Consider the following 22,270-nt stretch of genomic DNA (forward strand, 5'->3'; position numbering starts at 1 on the left):
ACCAAGTCCTTGAAAAAGTGATTTGTAGGCCTTTTCAACGTTTAAAATGGATACCACATACGGTATTGAAGGTACAGCCAGTAAACACATTAGACACAGTAGAATTTTGTCTTACGCAGTCAAGAGATAAATGAAAGAAAAAGCAATCTTTTCAGCCAAGTTGTCTGAAGAGAACAGCTGGATGTAAGGTAAATGAAGGGAGCCTGCAACCTAAAAAGAATGGACCCATAGAGGGAAAAAAGGTCAGAAGATTACGTTTTACCTCTGGGGAAAGTCGCTGCGGTGAATCATTAACCTCCTTCTAGGTCAGCGCTGAAAGGAACAGCAGGAAATCCTGCTAAGTTCAGAAAGATGGGTGCATTATGCACCTGCCACTGACCTGGCAACTGCCTGTTGGCAGCAGGCGCAAATGTGTGCAGAAAAAGCCCACCAGGCTGTTTGACAATAGGATGCGCGAGACCTTTGTTACCAGCTCAAACTGTAAACACTCTCTCGGTGGCATTTGCCCGGCCATGCTTTAGAATGGAGCTGATTGCCTTCACTACAACTGTTATGACTTACACAATGTTTAAGTTACAACGTCGCATACTTGTTTTGTATTTTTGAAGCAATTTGACTTCAGTAGGCTCAGTATACGTGTATAAGAAAAATCAAGCGTGAATAGGCAATAGTAACTATAGAAAACACACACACGTGTTGCAATAACTCTACATCTGGGTGAAATGGGCAACTGTAAATAGCACATGTACAACTTTAGGAAAGTATAGGTAGTTATTATTTATTTGGTTTTCCATTCTTTTACTTAGAAATTATTTTTAGCAGGTCTTCGCTTACTTCTTTACTCCACTACATGTTTATTTGATATTAAGAGTTTCACTCATGGCAGGATTTAGACTTGCATCGTGCAGTTACATGTTTTTTGAATGCAGGTGAAAAGTGTTAAAAAACACCCTAGTTTACGAAAAAGAGGGCGTTTACCTCTTTTTACCTGCAAGAAAACATCACACACTACTTGTCCCTCTTTCCCGCACCCATACTTTTTATTCACTTTACTGTGCTTGTGTATACTGTTATGTGCAATCGATTAGATGACACACAGCCCGGGTTTAGTAAACACACCAGGCAATGGAAGGGTTTAAGTGATTTCTACTAAGCCATGCAAAGCCACCTTGCACGTGGCTTAATAAATCCAGGGGTAATGAAAGGCATCACAGATGTCTGCCTTGCATTACTCTACACTGGGAGGGCATTTCATGGTTGGAGTGTGGCTGTTCCCATGCAGCGAACCAAGGGTTGTAGGTGTACTAAGGGAAGTAAACCTGGTAATGCATCAGAATGCTATGCCATTCCAACTATGGTGTAACAAGCAGAAATATGTGTATTCCTCGTCGTTATTTTCTCTTTCTACAAGTGCCACATTCTACAGCTAACATAATGCTTCTAAGGATTGTTTTTGTGCACAAAGGGTGCCCTTTCATGCACAAAACAATCCTCCCTATAACGTGGGCATCCTTTCATTATGGCGTAAGGGTGCTTGTGTTGGCACTAGGCTGCGCATAGTGCATCAGCGAAGAGACAGGATGGGAATGCTCCATATCTTAGTAAATATGGCACATTCCTGCTCTCTTGATTTGACGCAGCACATCAAGTTGTCTTGCTTCTTTGCATTGAGTCAAACGTTAGTAAATCCGTTCCACAATGTATCCTATGCTCATCAAAAAAAGTGTTGGATGTAGTCTGTTTGAACACTTCGTAGTGAATCTCTCTGTGCCTAAGCTTGGTGTTGCATACAGTGGAAGAATAGTCAGTCGTGCATATCTTTCAATATTTATTTCCTTTTTTGTCATCTCTTTCATTCAATTATGTACATGGAACGATACCATTTTAATACTCTCCAAAATTATTGGAGATTGTTTAGTCTTATTGTTCTTACAGTCATTGTATTCCAATGTTTAGCTTTCACCAGTGTTTTTACTTTTTGTAGTGAGGGAATGTTAAAGAGGGACAAACCTAGATAATTTTGCACTTTTTGGTTACAGGTGCAGAGTTTATGTAGAAAGAAAAGTCGACGAATTCCATGGATTGCACGATTTGCAGTGCACATTGCTTTAAAGGTCGAATTTTTAGCTAAAGGCAGTCAGTGGATGAAAGGAGGCCTGCTGTCATGTGATCCCAAAAGGATTGTTTCAACTTGTTTGAGGAGCCATCTGACATCAGCATTCTACATTATCTGAAGCTCGCAAAGTAGGAAGAGAGGGAGGGGATCTGAGTCCTAATACATTTGAATAATTGAGGTGGGAAAAAAGTGAATAAATAGCCACTTTTAATTTGTGAGAAAACCGAGGTAATGAAAGGGATGTAGCTATCATTAATCAGCAGGTGCAATAGCACTGAGGGCTAGGGTTGCGAAGGGCCCAATGCATTGCAATTATGGTTCACTTTTGCTACTCTACCAGGCAAAGGTGTCTCTCGCCTTAATTAAAGCTCACAGCACCATTGCTATGCCACTGTTATGGGAACAATTATTACAGACTTCTTATGTTTGGAGACTAAATTGACTTGTGGTTTAGAAGGACGATTGGAGTACCTAATCATATCCAAGTTGTTCACTTCTGCAACAGCATCTGTGAACTAGTATTCTGTCTCATGAATGCAACACGTGATGGGTTCTTATAAAACCCAGGTTCAAACACATAAGCATGCTTCCCCTGAAATGCTGCGGCTTTCAGTTTAATCAAAGTTATTGGCTGATAGAGTTTGGAGCAGAGGATGCTATGTTGCAACTGTGATGCGTACCCTCTCTGCTAAACCCTTGGTCCACTTGCCTGATTTACTGGTGTGTGGACCTTCAGTATCTCGGCTCCATTGGGGAGAGAGTACTTCGTTGGGCAGTCAGAGTTTTAACAATCTGATTTAGATTGGGCAGTCAAAGGGCAGTCAAAGGGCCAGTTTTCACTGTCTAGCACCACCAGGTAAAACCTATCAGTAAAGGAGACTGAAAAACATTCAAATAACCCACACACCATGGAAGAGAACTCCCATCGTGTAGGGGTTATTAGTTTTTGATTTTTCAAAAACAAACCCTGGCTTTGGGAGTTTGTTTCTGACAAATTAAAAACATGTTTAGAAGATGTCAGTCAATATGATGGTGCCACCCATCAAACTGTTAACACATTTACAGGAACCACAGTGACAACAGGTTCTGTCAATTACAGAGATGTCAACAGGGGTGTTAGACATCTCTAAATGGGGGGAACATACTCCATAAAGGCAAACGAGTATTTTACTCCATCACCCTGAAGGAGTACAAACAGTACTCCACATTCTAAACCAGGCTGTAAGTTTTTATAGTGTAAACATACATGTATACAGATAAATAGTGTGATGTCTGTGTGGTGCTATATTGAGCTTGCACCTTTTTACAAATAGATCCATTCTAATATTTTTCCTTTGATGACAATACATTTTGCACCAAAGCACTTTATTTTATGGCTTGAAGCACTTTTGTTTTCAATGTAGTCCAAATATCTCAACACACCTAGATGGTATTCAGTGTTGCTCTTCGAGTCAATGTTCATTGCAAGAATAGATCTACAGTTAAGAATACAAAAAATCCTCCAAGTGGGTCATATTCTTGCAAGGGTGTCCACCGATACCTATGACCTGACATTTAACCTCTAGAAAAAAAGGCTTTGTGGGATAAAGCTATACTAGTGAACACTGGTGAAGTGCCTCGTACAACACCAAGGAAATATCAAAGAGTTGCTAGTAATTCTGGAGACTCTGACTTTTCTCACTCAGCTGAATCTTAAATGTTGTCAGCAGGTTGCTGAACTCACCTTTCTGGAAAATAATTGCAAAGCAATACATTAATAATAGCGGTACATTATATACTCATGATGTCATACATTACCCGGGCCAGCAAACATGTGGCTAACAGTCTGGTCTCCTGTACTCACCTGAACTTGCCTATGGCAGGACTCCTGTTTATAGTTCAATTTGGCACATTTCCATTCACCAGGCCAAAAGCACATAACATGTCTTGCACAGAGGCGTACCTTGGTCAATAAGATTGTGAGTGGGGGGCGTCCAACAGTCACGCTGGCGTACAATGTAAAAATACATTTATACCACAAGGGGCTAAAGGGGCAGTGGAAAGGGAGAGTTACTAAGTGAAGAAAGCACAATATTTTGAGAAATAAGCAACATTTTTAAGCCTTTCAAAGCAGAGAGGGATAAGGTGCATGCGCATTTTTGTGTGTGTGTGTGGAAACATTTGTTGCAGAATCTGACAGACACCTCACCATACCCAACACCCCAGATGCCCAGATGCCCCCCACCCCCAAAACTACCCCCCCGGTTTTTCATACAGGTAAGAGGCCCATACACAATTCTTTTCATAAGTCGCTGAAGCATGTGTCAAGGAAATGTTCATATTTCCTATAGTATGAGTGAGGGAGCAGAGTTTTTGACATATGACAAGTACTCTCCTCAGTACAGCTTCCTCACTTCTTTTGTTGTTGAGGTTATCTTTTGTAAATAGGTTCTAGGTACATTATCATTTCAATGGGCATTAGTGTAATAGAGACAACATTTTACTAATACATGGGTGGAACAGAGGTTAGCATATGGTGACTTGCAAACCTTCGTTTAAAGGCCTAACAGAGAAATTAACGTGGAAATGTTAAATGTGCACAATTAAATTATGGTGGATTATATGGCCTCCATTTGTATTTGACATCATGTTTTGTCATGAAAGATATTGTGCACAAACATTGAAAGTATTATCTTTAATAGAAAAAGTAGAAATAAAGTATATTATTAGTATTAAATTATCATTAATTCATCGTACTTATATTGATCTAAGGGAATTCATGAACATGAATTGCATGTGTGCAGAATATGAATGCACATTTAAAAGTTTTCTTAAATGTTGTAGATGATGTCTACAATTAAATAATTTGCTTTGCTTATTTGATTTAATTTGTAAGGTATGCAATAAGATTTATGCCTATTAATCGTATTAATGTGTATTTAGGCTTTTTTAGCTTGACTAGGCCTTAAGATTTACTTTTGCAGCAGTAGAGGAAAATTATTTGCTTATTATGTTCCCCCTGACCTGACTTTTTCTTAGGTTGCTGACATGATGTTGAATGTCCTATTGTATTTAAGACTAAGAACATGTTTCAATGTTAACTAAGTAATAATATTTGTTCCAGCTGTCGAACAAGACAGGAAATCTTATAATTTTCATATGAGAATTGTTCATCTCATCCTGTGTGTCATAAAAAAGTACATTCAACTAGAAAATGTGATATTTTGGTGGAACTGTATGAAAATAATTGAAATGACTGTGTTTTTTCTGAGACAATCTGGAATAGTTGCAAGCTTGATGGTGTCAGCGGCTACCATTGGATGCTGAATCTTGTGCGTAAATGGGCCCACCTGGAGGACCAATCAAAAACCTTTGGAAATTTCTAATTAGTGAGAGACTTTGAAACATTTAGTTAGTCTACTTATGGTCCGTTGGGCAGTTGTAATTGGAATGGACACTAGTTGAACTATTTACAAAAAGGGGCCATAGGCCGGTCCAAATTGTCCACAGGCGCACAGGGCCAGGCAATTGCCCTTACTTGACCCCTGACAGCCTCATGGCCTCCACAAGCTAGGGACAGAAAATGGGGCAGGCAGGCACTTCAGGGGTCAGTGGGTGGGGGTGGTGGGGGAGGTTTAGGTTTGAGAGGGAGGTTCTTTGGCTTTGGTTTGGGAGGGGGGTCCTTGGACAATGCTTTGGGAGGGTGTTCCTTGGCCTTTTTTTTTGGTAGGGGGGCCTTTGGCCTTTGTTTTGGGTGGGTGTGGGTTGACAAAGATTATTTTGGACTGAAGAGGAGGCTGTTTGGACTCAGCCATAGGTCCAGGGGAGGCTTTTTGGCAGAAGAGGGGCATACGAAACAGAAGGGGAGTCATGGCAGGACTTGGAGATGGAGGGACTGGGTGTGGGGAGGTAACAATGAAAGGGAAGAGCAACACAGGGTGGGACAGGATCAGGGAACAGATCAAGGCGGGCAAGGAAAAGCTTTTTAACAAAACAGGGGATGGCCTGGGATACAGATCTGGGAGTGGAGGTAGAGGGAGTGCTTGTGGGATGTGTAGGTGTGCTGGATATGGATGCAGGTGTATGCATTGTGTGCATGTGTGAGGTGGAGGAATGTTGAGTGTCTGAATGTGAGTGTTTATGTGTTTTGGGAGGAAAAGAGAAGAGAGGGTGCGAGAGGACAAATAGGTTGTGTGAATGTATGTTGGGATGGTGTTTGCAAGGACAGTGGGGGTGTGCTACATGTGGTTGTGATGGTGGTTGTGGTGAGTGCAGATGTGGAGTATGAGGTGCATGTCTGAGTGGCTGCTGTTGTGGTGACTGTGGGAAAAACAGAAGTGGTGGCAGGATCTGGGAGTGAGAATGCAGTGCTGGCAGGTGTGAGTGGTGATGTGACTGTAAGGCAGGAGGTGGTGGGGAGACAGGGGAGGAAGTGGCTGTTGTTGTGTCTGCTTCTGAGCGTTGAGCGTGTGAATGTCTGTGGTGTGTCTTGTGGTGCCTGTATGTGTGTTTGTGTTCCTTGTCTGTTGCTTTGGGTGAATGCCTGTTTGAATGTGTGGGTTGGATGGGCAAGGGGAGAGGGATCTGGGATTGGGCACAGGTAGCTGGAGGGAGGACGGAAGTATTAGGGATACTAGCTGCCGTCAATGAGGAGGCCAAAGCCTGAAACGATTTCTGTAGGCCAGATAAGGCACTGTGAATGCCTTCCAGGTAGGCATTGATCTGTCGCATCTGGGATGCCAGGTCCTGGATGTCATTCGCAAATGTTGACTGCCCTACAGAGATGGATCTCAGGAGATCAATAGCCTCAGCATTGATGGCAGCAGGGCTGACTGGGGCAGGGGCTGAGGTGCCTGCGGTGAAGGAGATGGCCACTCTCCTGGGTGAGCGGGCATGGGCACCTAGGCAGGGAGCTACTGGGAGGGCAGTGCTGTTAAGGGGGATGGCAGACAAGGTTGTTGCGGGGCTGGTCCCAGAAGGGTCCGCCAGGGAGCTTCCATCAGAGGAGAAATCAGAGTCAGATGTTGCAGTTCATGTCTCCCCCTTGGTGATCCCCTCACCTTCCAACCCACTTGTCCCCTCGGTGTCTGTGCTCTCGGCCTCCTGGGTCCCATGGGCTGCAGCCTCCCCACTCGCTGGTGCCCATACTCCTCCGCCTGCTGATGCTAATGCACACATGGGAAGAAGAGGACAAGGGGGTGGGAGAGCATGAAAGGGAGCATAGGGTCAATATCTACACATCAAGCATAAATCATCACAGATTTAGCCATAAGCATAGCAATTACAGCTATGCAACAGCTACTACATCACCACATTTATCAACACTCCAAATAGCTACCCAGAAGTAAGTGAGCACAACCATCACAGTTTTCTGGGTCTTCTGCATACTGGTATGCCTCTATGAATCGAGATTAGAGCTTTGCTAAGGGAATCCCTGAGTAACAACCTTGCAATGCGATGCCAACCTGTGTATGCCCTCACAGAACCAACTTTTCATGATTGGAACTGTACATGACAGTCACTTTCCCCGAGTCTAATCCCAGATAGTATAACTTTACACATGCCTGGCATCTTCAGGAACATACACTACCAATCTAACATATCTACACAACTTTAACACAGATATCCTAGCTATATTACCTATCATATGTACACTAGACATTTACCTTTGTCCATCACACTCATCCTTTCCATTCAGAGTGAAATAACACAAGAACTACACCCTGCCAGCTCTGTTGCCCCCAAGCGTCCATCCAACTCCGGGTATGCCACTGCCAGCATGCACACCATTAGGGGGGTCAGGGTCTGACAGGCACCCCTTCCTCATTGGGAGGCTGTCCCCAACTGGGCCTCTGTGATCTTCCAGGCCCAGAGTCTCAGGTCCTCCCACCGCTTCGTGCAGTGGGTGCTCTGTCGTTTATGGTCCACATTTCCTTGACAATGGATTTCCACATGGCTTTTTTCTGATGGGCGCTGACCTGGATGTGAGACACAGTAAGAAGGGCACAGTCATGTAGACACATGAGGCAGAAATATGATAGGATCACAAACAGTATACGCACACTTCCATCCATGACAGGACAGGTACACTTCCTATTCCAGCATGTTGTGTCCGATGCATCACCCGTCACAGGGTATGCAGCATACACATACTATCATCCACACACAACCATGGCACTACAAACACACCAATATGCAAATTACCTGCTGTTCTGGAGCCCCATACAGCTTTACGTACAGGGGTAGGACCCCACTCACAAGTTTCAGGTGTCGACCGCCTACCGCCATGGCGACATACGCCTGCGGAATGAGCTCACTGTGATATTCCTCTGCATGCAGGACAGGCAGCAGCCATTTTACACATCTATTGTCCAGTTAACAGTCACACATGTCAGTCAGAGCTTGTACAGGCAATGTACATGGCAAGAAGAAATGGTGGTGAACAACGTCAGTCATATCTAGTCTGCTGTACCTTCAGAGCAATGAAGAATATGTTCCTGACCTATGAACAGCCTGTGATTGTGTTGTAGGTGAAAGGGTGACTGTACATTAATATACCTGACACCCGAAGCCACTAGTATATGGTGTATACGCTCCAGATGACATCAGTGGGTTGTCATATTGTTGGAACACTCTGTCATCAAATATCCAGGTCTGATTCAGGAACCTATTTTCAGGTGTCATTGGCGATATATTGTCACAATATGGGACAAATAAAGTGTAATCATGCTCACACATGTATTGTTTCCTAAACCTAGATACTGACCACTGTTCAGGCAGAGACATGCTTCTGTGTACTGGCCGCTGGTTGACATTTCCACCATGGAAGACAGACAAATCATATTCACCTATCGTCTCAACACTGTGTAGGTGCTGTCAGTCCTCCACTTTTTGGCCACTGGCTCTTTCCAAAGGACTGTGTGCTTGGCAGCAGGAATGTCTCAACCTATGGTCAGTAATGTGTTGTGGAAAGTCTTGCCTGCCCTGCTGAAACATGTTAAAAGCTACATAAATTTTCCCCATCCTAAAGATTTCCCCCATGTGAAAGCGGACTTCTATGCAATGGGGGATATCCCTCATGTGATAGGGGCCATAGATTGTATCCATATTGCATTGGTACCACCCAGGGACAACGAGCAAGTGTATAGGAATAGGAAGAGCTATCTTTCTATTAACATGCAGATGGTCTGTTTAGCAGACCTATATATCTCACAGATGACAGCTACGTTTCCTGGCTCTGTACATGATTCCCACATTCTCAGTAACAGCAGTGTCCCACATATGATGACATACCTACAGAGGGAGAGAGGCTTCCTCATTGGTGAGTATGATAAATGTGTGTACAATTACTGTGACCACAGGAAGCCTACACTTTCCACTCTGAACATAGCAGGACTGTAATAGATGTTTCCACTATCTACAGGTGATTCAGGGTATCCTAATCTGCCCTGGCTACTGACACCGGTGAGCAATCCAAGGACCGGAGCAGAGAATCGGTACAATGAGGCTCATGGGAGGACGAGAAGGGTAATTGAGTGGACATTCGGTCTTCTGAAGGTGAGTTCCAGTGTTTGCACATGTCTAGAGGTTCCCTGCCCTACTCACCTCAGAAGGTGTGCCAGATTGTTGTAGCCTGCTGCATGCTGCACAATTTGGCACTAAGGAGACATGTGCCATTGCTGGAAGTGGAAGGTGTAGAGGACGTACTGGTAGCAGTAGAAAGAACAATGGACAGTGAGAAAGATGGGGTGATGTTGTCACAATAACTCAGCTCATCCAGCAATACTTCCAGTGACATTCTTGTAGTATCTCAGTATACCACTTATGTTGAACTACAGTATGGGTGTTATTTGAAATCTATCTGTGATGTGAGCAGTGCCATGTCTGAGCTAGATACAGCAGTACGGTGTACCTGATAGGTAGGTATTAATGGGTTGAAGTACTACTGCCATTGCTATTATCAGTCTGTATGAACTGATTTCGCTAAATATCCAAATCCCTTATGTCCTAAATATTATATGAATAATTTGGAAGTGACAATGAAATGTACCTACACAGCTGTCCTCATACATTACCTCATGGTACAGTTTACCCACATTTAATTTCTCAGTTTTGTCATGCTATCAGTGGAGGATAGCACACTGATAATTGTGGTAGACAGCATTTTACTTAAGTGTCATGACTCCAAGACATACATCATGAAATGTGTTCAGTATTGGTAAAAAGAAAATCCTCTTCCTGTTGTTGTTAATAAGTATAGTAGTTGGCACTTACTGTTGCACATGCATGTGGTATTGCTTTGATATGGTGATCTATCGTAATAGATTGTTTGTTGACACCTTTGCACATGGGAACTGTCACTGGATTCTGAATTCCCCTCCCTCTCTGCTACCTGTGGACCCAGAGATGTGTTGACATTGACACTGTGCATGTGACAATGAGCTATATGGACGAAGGCTTCACAGATGTAACTTTTCGCACAACACTTGAACAATACACATCATTGTTTGTTCATTGTCACTTACGAACACACAAAACCAAATGTATATTCATTGTGGTTCCAATAGGCTCGGTTGGTGATAAAGAGTGGGTCATTGTTGTATGAAATCATCAGGTTGTTAGTCTAAGCATTTGGTAGCACAGCTCCAGTTTCCAGGAGTAATAGGTAATGGGGATATGGCAGTAGTCAGTCTCCAGTTCCAGAGAGGCTCACTTTCTGGCAGTGGGGTTGGGCTTGGCTCCAGTCCCTGCAGGATGTTTGGGTCTGTGTCCACGTTTGCGTGGGGGTTCCTCATCTACCGGGGGAGGGTCACCTGTGGCTTGTGAGTCCTCAGGCAGGGCCACCATTCCAGTAGCTATAGCTGATGTAGAGGGCTGCTGAGGACTGTGGCTACTTGTAGGGGCCTGGTGGTAGGTGGAGGACTCATGCAGGACAGATATTAATTCTGGCATGAACCCTTTGATGGAGGCCATTGTGGCATTGTGTTCCTGCCACTAATACATGGCTTCCTGGTGGTACTGGGTTTTCAGCCTTTGGTGTTCTCCAAGCTTTTGCAATGGCCTCCTGGGCAAGTGACTCCTTGGGTTGCCCCACTCTTTGCCCCACAGATGCCCTCCCACTGGCCCTAGCCTCCTGTGCCCATGCCCCCGCACAGTGTTCCCACTTCCACTCACACCAGGACCTTCATCGTCTTGAGTGGTGGGTGCTGACTCAGGCCCCTGTACAGGTGGACACACCATTGATTGACGTGGCTTGGGGACATTGGCTTGGGGGCGACTGCTGTTGGGGCTGCCACAGTAGTGGGGGGCTCTATTGTGGCCTGGGTGAGGCTAGTGGAGGGAGACTGCCCACAGGTGCCAGATGGGCCAGAGAGATCATCCAGTCCCAGATATCCTGTTTTGTCATCACTGGGGTCTTCCTCTGGTGGAGGACTGGGTGTTCGTGGCACCTGCTGACAGGTGACATTATCAGTGGTACCTGTGGATGACAGGGATTGTTATTGACATCTACAGTATCTGTTTTACATAGGCTGCTAAGTGGGTGCTATTTTGCATGCTGCAGTCTGCAGGGCTACCTAGGTACGGGGGTGTACATTGTTAGGTTGATAAAAAGTGATGCATTGTGTGATTCGTAGTGCTTCATGCTGAACATGCATTAGGTGCATTTGTGAGTGCAGACGTTTGGATTGATATTGGTGTGGTTGGGTGGGCATGCAGGGGATGGGGGCGAATGTGATACAGGTATACTGACTACAAGATGATTTTAGGTGACTTACCAGTCTCCAGTCCTCCGGGGATTTCACTGAGACCCTCAGGACCTTCTCCTTCCATGATGTCAGCTCGAGGGGAAGAGGAGGAGGGGGCCCACTGCCAGTCTTCATGATCGTAATTTGGTGCTTGTACGCCATGGATCTGACCTTCCCCCTCAGGTCGTTCCACCTCTTCTGTATGGCATGCCTTGATCACAGATGCCTTTCCACTGAGTTCACCTTGTTGATGATCCTCTGTCACATCTCCATCTTCCTGGCTACGGATGTCTGCTAGATCTGAGCACCGAATAGCTGTGGCTCTACCCTGATGATTTCGGCCACCATTGTCCGCATCTTGTCTTCTGTGAAACGGGGTGCCTTTGTGGGGACATGGTGATGGTGAGGTGTGTGTTTGTGTGTATATGTGTAATGTGCAGTTTGATACGTGAGGGTTGTGCAGGTGGCTGTGTTGTGTGTGTGCTGTGCATACAACTGAGTGGCCATCTAATGTCTCCTAATTGTTTGTAGTAGCAAAGGGTTGTGGGTTGTATGGGTGTGTATTTTATGGTGGTGTCTGGAGGGTGGGGTGTGTATGTGTATTAGGTGTGGGGTATTCGAATTGGCCAATTTGGTGTGGTGTTGTTGTGGAGGTTCCTTGTAGACCGCAGCAGTCCGCACTGCCATTGGCTTACCGCCGTGCTTCGACTGCTGTGCTGATTTGTGGGTCATATTATGGCAGGCGGTCTGTTTTTGGTGTGACGGTGCAGCTGGTGCTACTACCTCTCTCCCACCATCAGTCAGCCTGGCGGTGTGGGATTTGTGGCTATATTCTGTCGATTGTGTTTTTGTGAGTCATATTAGGGTGGGCAGATTACCGTCACCGCAGTAGTATTGTGGCAGACGCCAGCACGGCGGAATTAAGAAAACACCACAAAAGTCGTGATGAGGGCCTTAATCTCTTTAGACGTTTTATCAGTTTATGGTTTTCATGTATGTTTATAAATTAGTTTTGCACACCACATAGATTACATTGATTTTGGGATTGTAATAAAGCCTTGAAACTTTATTCAGTTTGGAGTTTGATTTAGTTTTTAAATTGTTCATGGTGTTCAGAATTGTTTATGGTTTTATGTTATTGATTTGTGATTGAATGAATCTGACTACCACACTCCTCACTGAGTCCAAAGCACCAATCAACGTCTAGTGGTGGGATAAGGTATGGTGTCTCACCAGATCGCTTGTGGTTTCTGAACCTGAGGCGGGAAGAACACCTCTGTGAGCATGTCAGCAGTGTTTTGCATCAGTTTTTTTCAGACTGTGAAAAGAAGTTTCCTGTGGGCCATAATTATCGTCCTTGCGTACATATAGTTAGTATATATTTGACCTTGATCTGTGAATGCAAGATGTCTTTGTTTTTATGTTTCCCATGCTCCCTCCTTTTGCCCGGATTCTCCTCTTCTTTTATGTTAGTACTTTGGCCCTAAAGCCACAATAACGTTGGAGTTTAAATGAACGTTGCAAATATATAATTAGCATGGCTTGAGTATTGTGGATGCAGGAGACAGGACACAATGTTTGTAGGTAATCTTCTATTCTGACTGAATGTTAGGCGTCTGCAACTGACATTGACCATGCCTTGACATCAACACATTTGCAAGATGTAATTTGCATGGCCGAACTGGTGGTTATTTATGTTTATGCCACACATAGCAATTATAAATAAAAAAGAAAATAAAGCTGAGAAAAATTAATAAATCATTATCAAAACAGTTAGTACCAAAGTGTTTGAAATTAAAATTCAGTTGGTTACTGATATCTGCCAACAAGAGGGAATCAATGCCCAAATAGAGAACAAGAGATGAAGGACTTAGAATAATACCCATGCTGTAGAATAATATATTTAAGGTGTCTAACAACAGTTTACAAATCTCCTGATATTTTTTGCTGTTCCAACGTTAGGAATAGTTCAGTATATGAATAATCTAAATCAGCATGAGCTGGAAGGGTAGGTATGTTTAATCTAGAATCTGGTGCTGATAAGCCTGGCAATTGCATATAGGGCACACATAGGCAACAACTGTTCTTAGGCTGCTTGATTTCCAGTCCAGAGAAGACTTGGCTTGCAGTTTGGGCTGGACTATATTTATTAGATTAGAAAGAAGACAGATTTGCATATGGCTCTGTCTAATCTGAGATGGGTATAGTGGGTTGAAAACAATGTACTGGAATGCGTCCACAATTAATTATCAGTGGCTGCAATTAAGTTAAGCAATCCATTCATTACTTTTTTGCATGCTTTACTTTTATAGCCTAAGTGCAACAGAAATGCCTAGAAGTTGGTCTTGTGCTCACGGTGCCACTGGAACCATGTTGCACCTAACTGAAGAGACTCATAGAGGTCACAACAAGTCTTGTTTGCTTGTGTTCTGGTTCAAAGAGGACCTGACTCGGGCTTGAGTATTCTTATTTACCACAACCAAGGCTGATTTGCATATGGCTGGATCTAATCTGAGGTGGCATGTGTAGTTTCTTGCACAATTTAGAACGGAACCTTTCTGGCTCCCAGCAGACTCTGTATCAGTGTGACATTATCGCTATAATGGAACCTTATGTAAAACTTGGTTTAGAATTCTAGAGTTCATAAGTAAACACCGAGGAATAAATATGTGTGATTTACAGCTCTGTGTGTGGCCTAGCAATTGGCGGTGACCCAGGCTGGGGAAGATGCTACAACTGGCAATGAGATAAGGGGTGAATAATCTGAAGAAGAAAGTGCTCTCCTGGAGAGTTTTCATGGTCCAAGCAAACTGCTTTTGTCTGCCACATATGCCTTTGTTGAAGTGCTGATTCGACGATTGGTGTATGTGGAATCAAGGCACAACTCCAGTCGGTGTGAAGCATGGGAATGGAAAAAAAAGCTTTACTAGAAACTTTATGCATTGTTGGTCAGGAATCTGTGACCAAGATCATACAAAAAAGGTACTGCGCTGCCACGCAAAATAAAGTTGTATGTTAGACAGTGTTAACACTGGAGGAAGATTCAACCAGGTGTACAAGGGACAGTTATGGACAATTATCAGTCACCAAACAACGCTGCAAGGCTGAGATCAATCACATGTAAGAAAATACAAATTGAAGTGTTAAAAGAGTAAAATAGATGACTTACTAAGCCCGCTAAACCAAGTCATCATACCACAGTTGACAGTAGCCCCAAGAGAAGTGCCTGGGGTTGTGCTCCTGAAGCGGTCCATATTTACAGTGGGCAGAAACTTGACAGAAGGCTGTTCTGCTGACGTAGCCCATCAAGGATGACCCAGAGGCTGGCCCATCTCTGCGCCAGGGCAGGGGCATGAATGGAATAGATCACAGATTCCAGACTGGTGGGGGGGCGGGGATAGCTCCAATCCTGAAGTTAGTAAGTTCCACACTGATCTACAACTCTGCTGCATTCCTTAAACCACCACCACATTTCAATGCTTACAAAAAGCTAAATATTGGCAGTAGGTGGACTGCCAGGCTACAGACATTTGAAGATTTCATTGATACACTTCAAGAGACTGATAACAGAAACATCATTAAATATCTCAAAAATCTTGCTGGTGGTAGTGTGAAAGAAGTCATAAAGAAAACGCTGAGAAGTGATGAAGAAGTCACATACAGTCAGATTAATATTGTGTTGAATCTCAGGTTCAATCCAGTACCAAATGTTGATTATGAACAATACGTTTTCAGTCAAGAATGTCAAAAAGTTGGTGAAACAATTGATGAATTTGTGGAAAGACTCAACACACTCTTCAGATACTGTAAGTCCAATGAATTTAATGATGATGATAATGAAGCAATGTGGCCTAGAGTTATTGATGGATACTTGTTCGATTCATTTAGACAATGAATGCTGGGGGAAACTTTTAACTGGAGCGAGTGTTGATGACTGCCAGAGCTGAGGAATGAGCTGAAAAATAAGCCACTGACATGTAGACCAGAGGTGCCTAGAGAGAGTCAGTCATGACTGTGAAAAGTAATTTAAAACAAAAGACACATACAAAAAGGTGTATTTCAGATGTAGATTTTCATTTCCACATAAGGGAAAGTGTCCCACCAGACAGATGTGCAAAGGCTGTGGTAAAGAGAACTATTTTGTGATGCTGTGTAAAACAAAGAAAAAAGTAAGTGCTTCACGGCATGAAGAAAAAATGGCTGCCAGATTGTTCCAGAGGCAACGTTTCACGCACGCCCACAAGGGATCAAATAGATACTCAGTGAAGATGAGCATCATCTAAATCATCATCAAATAGTTCTTCCATCTCAATAATAAGTGAAAAAAGTGATTATGAATGTCAATGTTTACCTCAGAAAACACACATGTTGGACTGCTCGCACATGAAGAAAAAAGTCAGTTAAATAAAAGTCGACATGTCAAAGCAACAAATTCACACAAACACTGTCCAAAGACTAAGTTGAAAATAAATGGATGTTCCATATCTTTCATTACCAACAGAGGTGCATTGATAAATATAATGCCCGAAGAGAAGTACAATCATTTGTCTCTGGTAACACGGCTTACCCCCTTGTAGTGAAGTGTAGGCAGTGTCTAGAAGACAGGCTCTCTCGAGGTAGCTGTGGATGAGCAGCCAAGGCTTATTTAGGAAACATGCAAAGCTCATGCAACACCACTGTAGTCACACAGCACTTACACACATGAAAGAAAACATTCAGTTGTACAAAAATAAAGATACTTTATTTTTGGAACAAATTGCCACAAAATACTAGACAGGTGACCCACACTTAGGAGGTAAGTAATACACAAGATATATACACTAGTTATCAGAAACAGTCATAGAAAAGGTTAAAAAACAGTGCAAATAGGAATAACCAATAGTGATCCTAGGGGGAGCACAAACCATATACTTTAAAAACTGGAATGCGAACAAGGTACCCCCACCTATGTAAGTAAAATGTGTAGAGGGGAGCTGGGAGTACTAGAAAACCACAGAGGTAAGTAACACAGTACCCCCCAGCGACCAGGAATGCAGGAGTAAACACAGGAAAAGATGAAAAACAAGACACGCAGAGAAAACTGCAAGAAAACCAGTGGTGGATTCCTGAAGAAGAAGAGGAGACCAGATCCAAGAGTCACAGTGGAGCCCAGGAAAAGTAGGAGCTACTACCCACCCAGCTGTGGATGCAGCAGTTGGTCGACTGTGATGAAGAACAGTTCAGCACTGCAGCCCAGGAGCTGGAGAAGAGTTCCTGGTGGATAGAGATAATGTCCCAGGCTGGAAGGAAGATTTCATATGGTGTCGGTGCAGGAATTCCACCAACAAGCCTTGGAAAGGGAAACTCGTGGTAAGTAGAAAAGGGGTGCTGCAAGGGACCAGCAAGGCCCAGGAGGACTCACCAAGGAGGGAGAATCACAGAGGACCCTCAGCATCACAGAGAGTCCACAGGAGCAGAGACAGCAACCACAGGAGTCCCACAGGATGGGGACAAAGGATAACCACACAGGAGGCTGTGCTCTGCAGGATGGAGAGCCGGGGGCTAGAGCTACGTGTCACCTGAAGATCCCTTGGAGGAGATGCAAACAAGCCTTGGCAGCTGCAAGAGACACAGTGCACGGGGGTATTGTCCTGCATAGGACTACCACGCATGATGCAGGATCCACGCAGCTCAGCAGGAAAGAGGATCCACACAGCTGTTCATGGCTAGTTGTAGGTGCCTGTGGTTGCAGGGGAGTGATTCTTTCACTCCAAGGGAGATTCCTTCTTCTTCTTGTGCAGGCTACAGAGCTGCAGTCTTCTGAGGATGCACTGCTAAGGAAATTTCGCAAGGCTGGCAGGAGACCTGGAAACAATGTTGCTGAAGAGTCTTTTCTTCTTGGAAGCTGCTTGTTGGGTCCTGGAGGTTCCAGGTATGGTTCACGAGGCCAGAAGTTGAAGCAAAGGTTGCAGAGGAGTCCTCCTGGAACACTGCAAGCCGAATCTGAGGACCCACCAAAGAGAGAGACCCTAAATAGCCCTGAAAGGGGGATTGATCACCTAATCAGGTAAGCACCTTTCAAGAGGGGACCCTGGCGCCATCTGCCTGGCCACTCAGATTCTTCCAGAGTTCTCTGCCAACCTTTGAAATAAGATAGCAGAACCTAGGAGCTCTGGGCACCACCCCTGCAGTGGTGATGGACAGGGGAGTGGTCACTCCCCTTCCCATTGTCCAGTTTCATGCCAGAGCAGGGACTGGGGGTCCCTGAACCAGTGTGGACTGGTTTATGCATGGAGGGCACCAAATGGAAACCTGTCTGAGGCGTGGCAGCAGCTGGGCTTCCCAGAAAACCCTGTAAGACTGGTGGTAGCAATTCTGGGCATTCTCTAAGGAGCTCTGAGAGTGCATGAAATCATACTTTCAATACTTGCAACAGTATTGGGGTATGATTCAGACATGTTTGATACCAAACATGCCCAGGTTCAGAGTTACCATTATTTAGTTGGACATAGGGAGTGACCTATGGCCAGTACACTCGTAAAATGGTGTCCCCGCACTCACAAAGTCCAGGAAAATGGATCTGGAGTTTGTGGGGGCACCTCTGCTAGTGCAGGGGCACCCTCACACACAGGTACCTCCACCCTGCCCTCTGGACTGAGAGGGCCTACCATAGTGGTGACTTATAGTGACCTGATATAGTCACCTGTAGTGAAAACTGGTGCATGCACCCGTTTCACCCAGGCTGCAATGGCAGGCCTGCAGAACCCTTTGCATCGGCTCCCTATGGGTGGCAGACTAAACACAGCAGCCCATAGGCATCTCCTGGAACCCCAATGCCCTCAGTACCTGGGTACCATATACTAGGAACTTACATGGGGGGACCAGTATACCAATTGTGGGAAGAAAAAGGTACAATTTAGAGGAGAGACCAAAACTAATGGGGTCCTGGTTAGCAGGAACCTAGTAGATATAGTCAAACATGCTAACAATAGGCAGAAAATGGGGGTAACCATGCCAAGAAAGAGGGTACTTTCCTACACTGTCCCATTGCTCAGAGACATAGACATGTTGCTTTTCATTTACAAGAAGCAATTGAAAAAGAACTTGACTCATTACTTAAGCATGATATTATTCAATATTCCTCTGGTCCAATGCCATAGGTTTCTCGCATAGTAGTAACACCCAAAAAGGACCATGAAGGAGCTGTGCGCATATGCGTTGACATGCATCAGGCAAACAAAGCATTTGAACGAGAAAGACATACAGATCTGCACATTGCTGACATGATAGTGAAACTCAATGATGCTAAGGTCTTCTCTCGATTTGATCTGATTGAAGGTTATCATCAGTTGGAAGTTGAAGAAAGTTGCAGGTATAATATAACCTTTTCTACACATGTTGGTTTGTTACATACATGAGACTTAGGGCCTCATTACGAGTTTAGCAGAGGGGACTATTCTGTCACAAATTTAACGGATATCCTGTCTGCCGTGATATTACGGAACTTGTAATACGGTGGACCGGATATCCATCACGTTTGTGGTGGAGTAATCCCCTCCACCAAACTCATAATGAGGCCCTTAGTTTTGGTGTGTTATCAGCTGCAGAACTTTTCCAAGATATCATACAAAGTGGCATACAACGTGTTGTGAATGCATTTAATTATAGCGATGACATATTAGTTTTCTGAGCTACTCAGAAGGAGCATGATAGAGCTCTAATACAAGTGTGTCAGTATTTGAGTGATGCCTGTTTAACTTGGAATGCAGACAAGTGTGAGTTCAATAAGATAAAATTGAAATTCTTTGGCCATATCTTTTCTCATGGGAGCATGACACCTGATCCCGTGAAAAAGTACAAGCTTTGACAAATGCTGGACCCACAAGATGTTTCAATGGTATGTTTTTTTCATCAAATGGCCAATTACTGTTCAAGATACATACAAGAGTTTGCCACTGGTAGTGCTCCATTATGAGAGCTGACAAAGAAAAACACTTAGGCCCTCATTACGACCCTGGAGGTGGGTGATAAAGTGGCAGTAATATCGGCAAAAGGCTGGCGGTAACTTCTGCCAAATTATGATCATGGTGGTGATATCTCCGAAAGACAGCCAATGTACCACACCGACCACCAGGGCGGAAACAACAGTCACCAATGCGGTAGCTGCCTACAGCCAGATGGAAGACAAAGTTCCCCCCACCATATTATGACACTACAAACTGCCACCTTTTCCGGGGCGGTACCAACGCCATCAAAAGCCTGGCGGAAACAGAGCAAAAAAGTCAAAGGACTCACCATTGGAGACACAGGGAAGAACCACGCTGCCATGGAACCAGAACTGCATGTATTCCTGATGATCTTCTACGTCATGCTCCACCACGAACGCCGGCGTAGACAACAACGGTGAGTACAGCCACCTAGCACACAAGGGAGGGGGGAGGAAAAGAGAGTGACACAAACACGTACAAAACACACACACCCCACACACACAAACCATACACACAAGCAGATGCTGAAGAAAATCAATTTGTCCATGATAATTGGCAGAATAATGCAAGGACAAAAGGAATTGACTACAGTGATTGTAACAAGATCAACATTAAAAATAATAATTTGATGTAGCAATGCAACAGACATGTACAAATGTACAAAAAAGGGACACTGCCCAGTCCATAGTTCACAGGGACCACATGGCCACAGGGCAAAGTCCAAGGCCCCACTTGATTCCTGCCCCAATATGGAGAGAAGGCTGCAGGGGCATCAGTTGGCAAATAGGCCGGCACCTCAGGAGGAGGAGGGACTCCTCAGCCAGAGAGGGAAACAAGACCACTAGTTCTGGAGGGGGCAACATGCCCTGTGCTTGGTCCCTGGGAGTGCAAGGCCACAGTCTCTCGATTGGGTGAATACCCCACGAGTTCTGGAGGGGGCAACATGCCCTGTGCTTGGCCCTGGGGAGTGCAAGGCCACAGTCTCTCAGGTGGGTGACTTGCCCATTGGTTCTGGAGGGGGCAACATGCCCATTTCTCTGTCCTGGGGAGTGCGAGGCCACAGTCTCTCAAGTGGGTGACTTGCCCACTGGTTCTGGAGGGAGCAACATGCCCTGTTCTTGGTCCTGGGGAGTGCAAGGCCACAGTCTCTCAGGTGGGTGACTTGCCTACTGGTTCTACAGGGGGCAACATGCCTTCTGCTTGGTCCTGGGGAGTGCAAGGCTACAGTCTCTCAGGTGGGTGACTTGCTCACTGGTTCTGGAGGGAGCAACATGCCCTGTGCTTGGTCCAGGGGAGTGCAAGCACAGTCTCTCAGGTAGGTGACTTGCCCACTGGTTCTGGAGGGGGCAACATGCTCTGTGCCTGGTCCTGGGGAGTGCAAGGCCACAGTCTCTTGAGTGGGTGCATACCCAATGGTTCTTGTGGGGGCAGGCCGCACAGCAGCCCATGGAGGCTAGACTATATGGTGTCCGCCAGCGGTGACGGCTGCACTATGGTGGTGATTGTGGGAGGCTCCTGCTCAGCCCCTGCACCCTCTGATGGATGCACTGTGGTGGTGGTTGTGGGAGGCTCCTGCTCAGCACCTGCACTCTCTGATGGCTACACAACCACGGCTGGTGGTGGGGGCTCTGTGACAGCTGCTGGTGCAGGCTCCTTCCCCTTCTATGTGGCTGGTGCAGGTTCCTTCCCCTTCTTTTTGGCTGGTGCAGGCTCCTTCCCCTTCTTTGTGGCTGGTGGAGGCACATTCCCCTTCTTTTTGGCTGGTGCAGACACCTTCCCCATCTTTGTGGCTGGTGCAGTCTCATTCCCCTTTAGTATTTGTGGGTTGGAATCCTTTCCACCACGAGTAGGTGCTGCTAAAACTGGGCCCATGGACTGTTTGGCTAAGGTGCTTGGCTGCATTCTTGATACCCTGGCCATACGTACAGGACGTGTGGGGGAGGGGTAGGGAAGAGGTCAATCTGGGAAAGGAAAAGATCTTTAGGACATTGGGGCAGGAAGAGGGAGGAGTAATGGGAGTGGAGGATGAGGGAGTGGTTGTTGGAGGTGTCTGCTGGATTTGGGTGCAGGTGCATGGGCTGTATGCTGTTGTGAGGTGGATGGCTGCTGGGTGTCTGAGTGCTTGGGTTTGTGTACTTTAGGAGGGGGGACAGACACGATGAGAGCGGACACATGGGACTTGTGCATGGATGTTGTGGAGGTGTCTGTCAGTGAGGTGTGTGTTCTGCTTGGTGTGGTGATTATGCTGGCAGTGGATGATGAAGTGCATGCAGGTGTGAGTGTAGACGTAACTGGGTGGGAGGTTTAGGAGGAGGAGGAGGAGGGTGAGACAGTGGAAATAGTGGATGTTTTTGTGTCTACAACTGGATGGTGTTTTTGTGAGTGCCTGTGGGATGAAGTGTGGTGGTTGTGTTTGCCTGTGACACTCTTGGGTCTTGAGTGCATGCTCATCTGGCTGTGTG

The sequence above is a fragment of the Pleurodeles waltl genome, chromosome 2_2 (assembly GCF_031143425.1).
Source record: "Pleurodeles waltl isolate 20211129_DDA chromosome 2_2, aPleWal1.hap1.20221129, whole genome shotgun sequence".
Lineage (NCBI taxonomy): Eukaryota > Metazoa > Chordata > Amphibia > Caudata > Salamandridae > Pleurodeles > Pleurodeles waltl.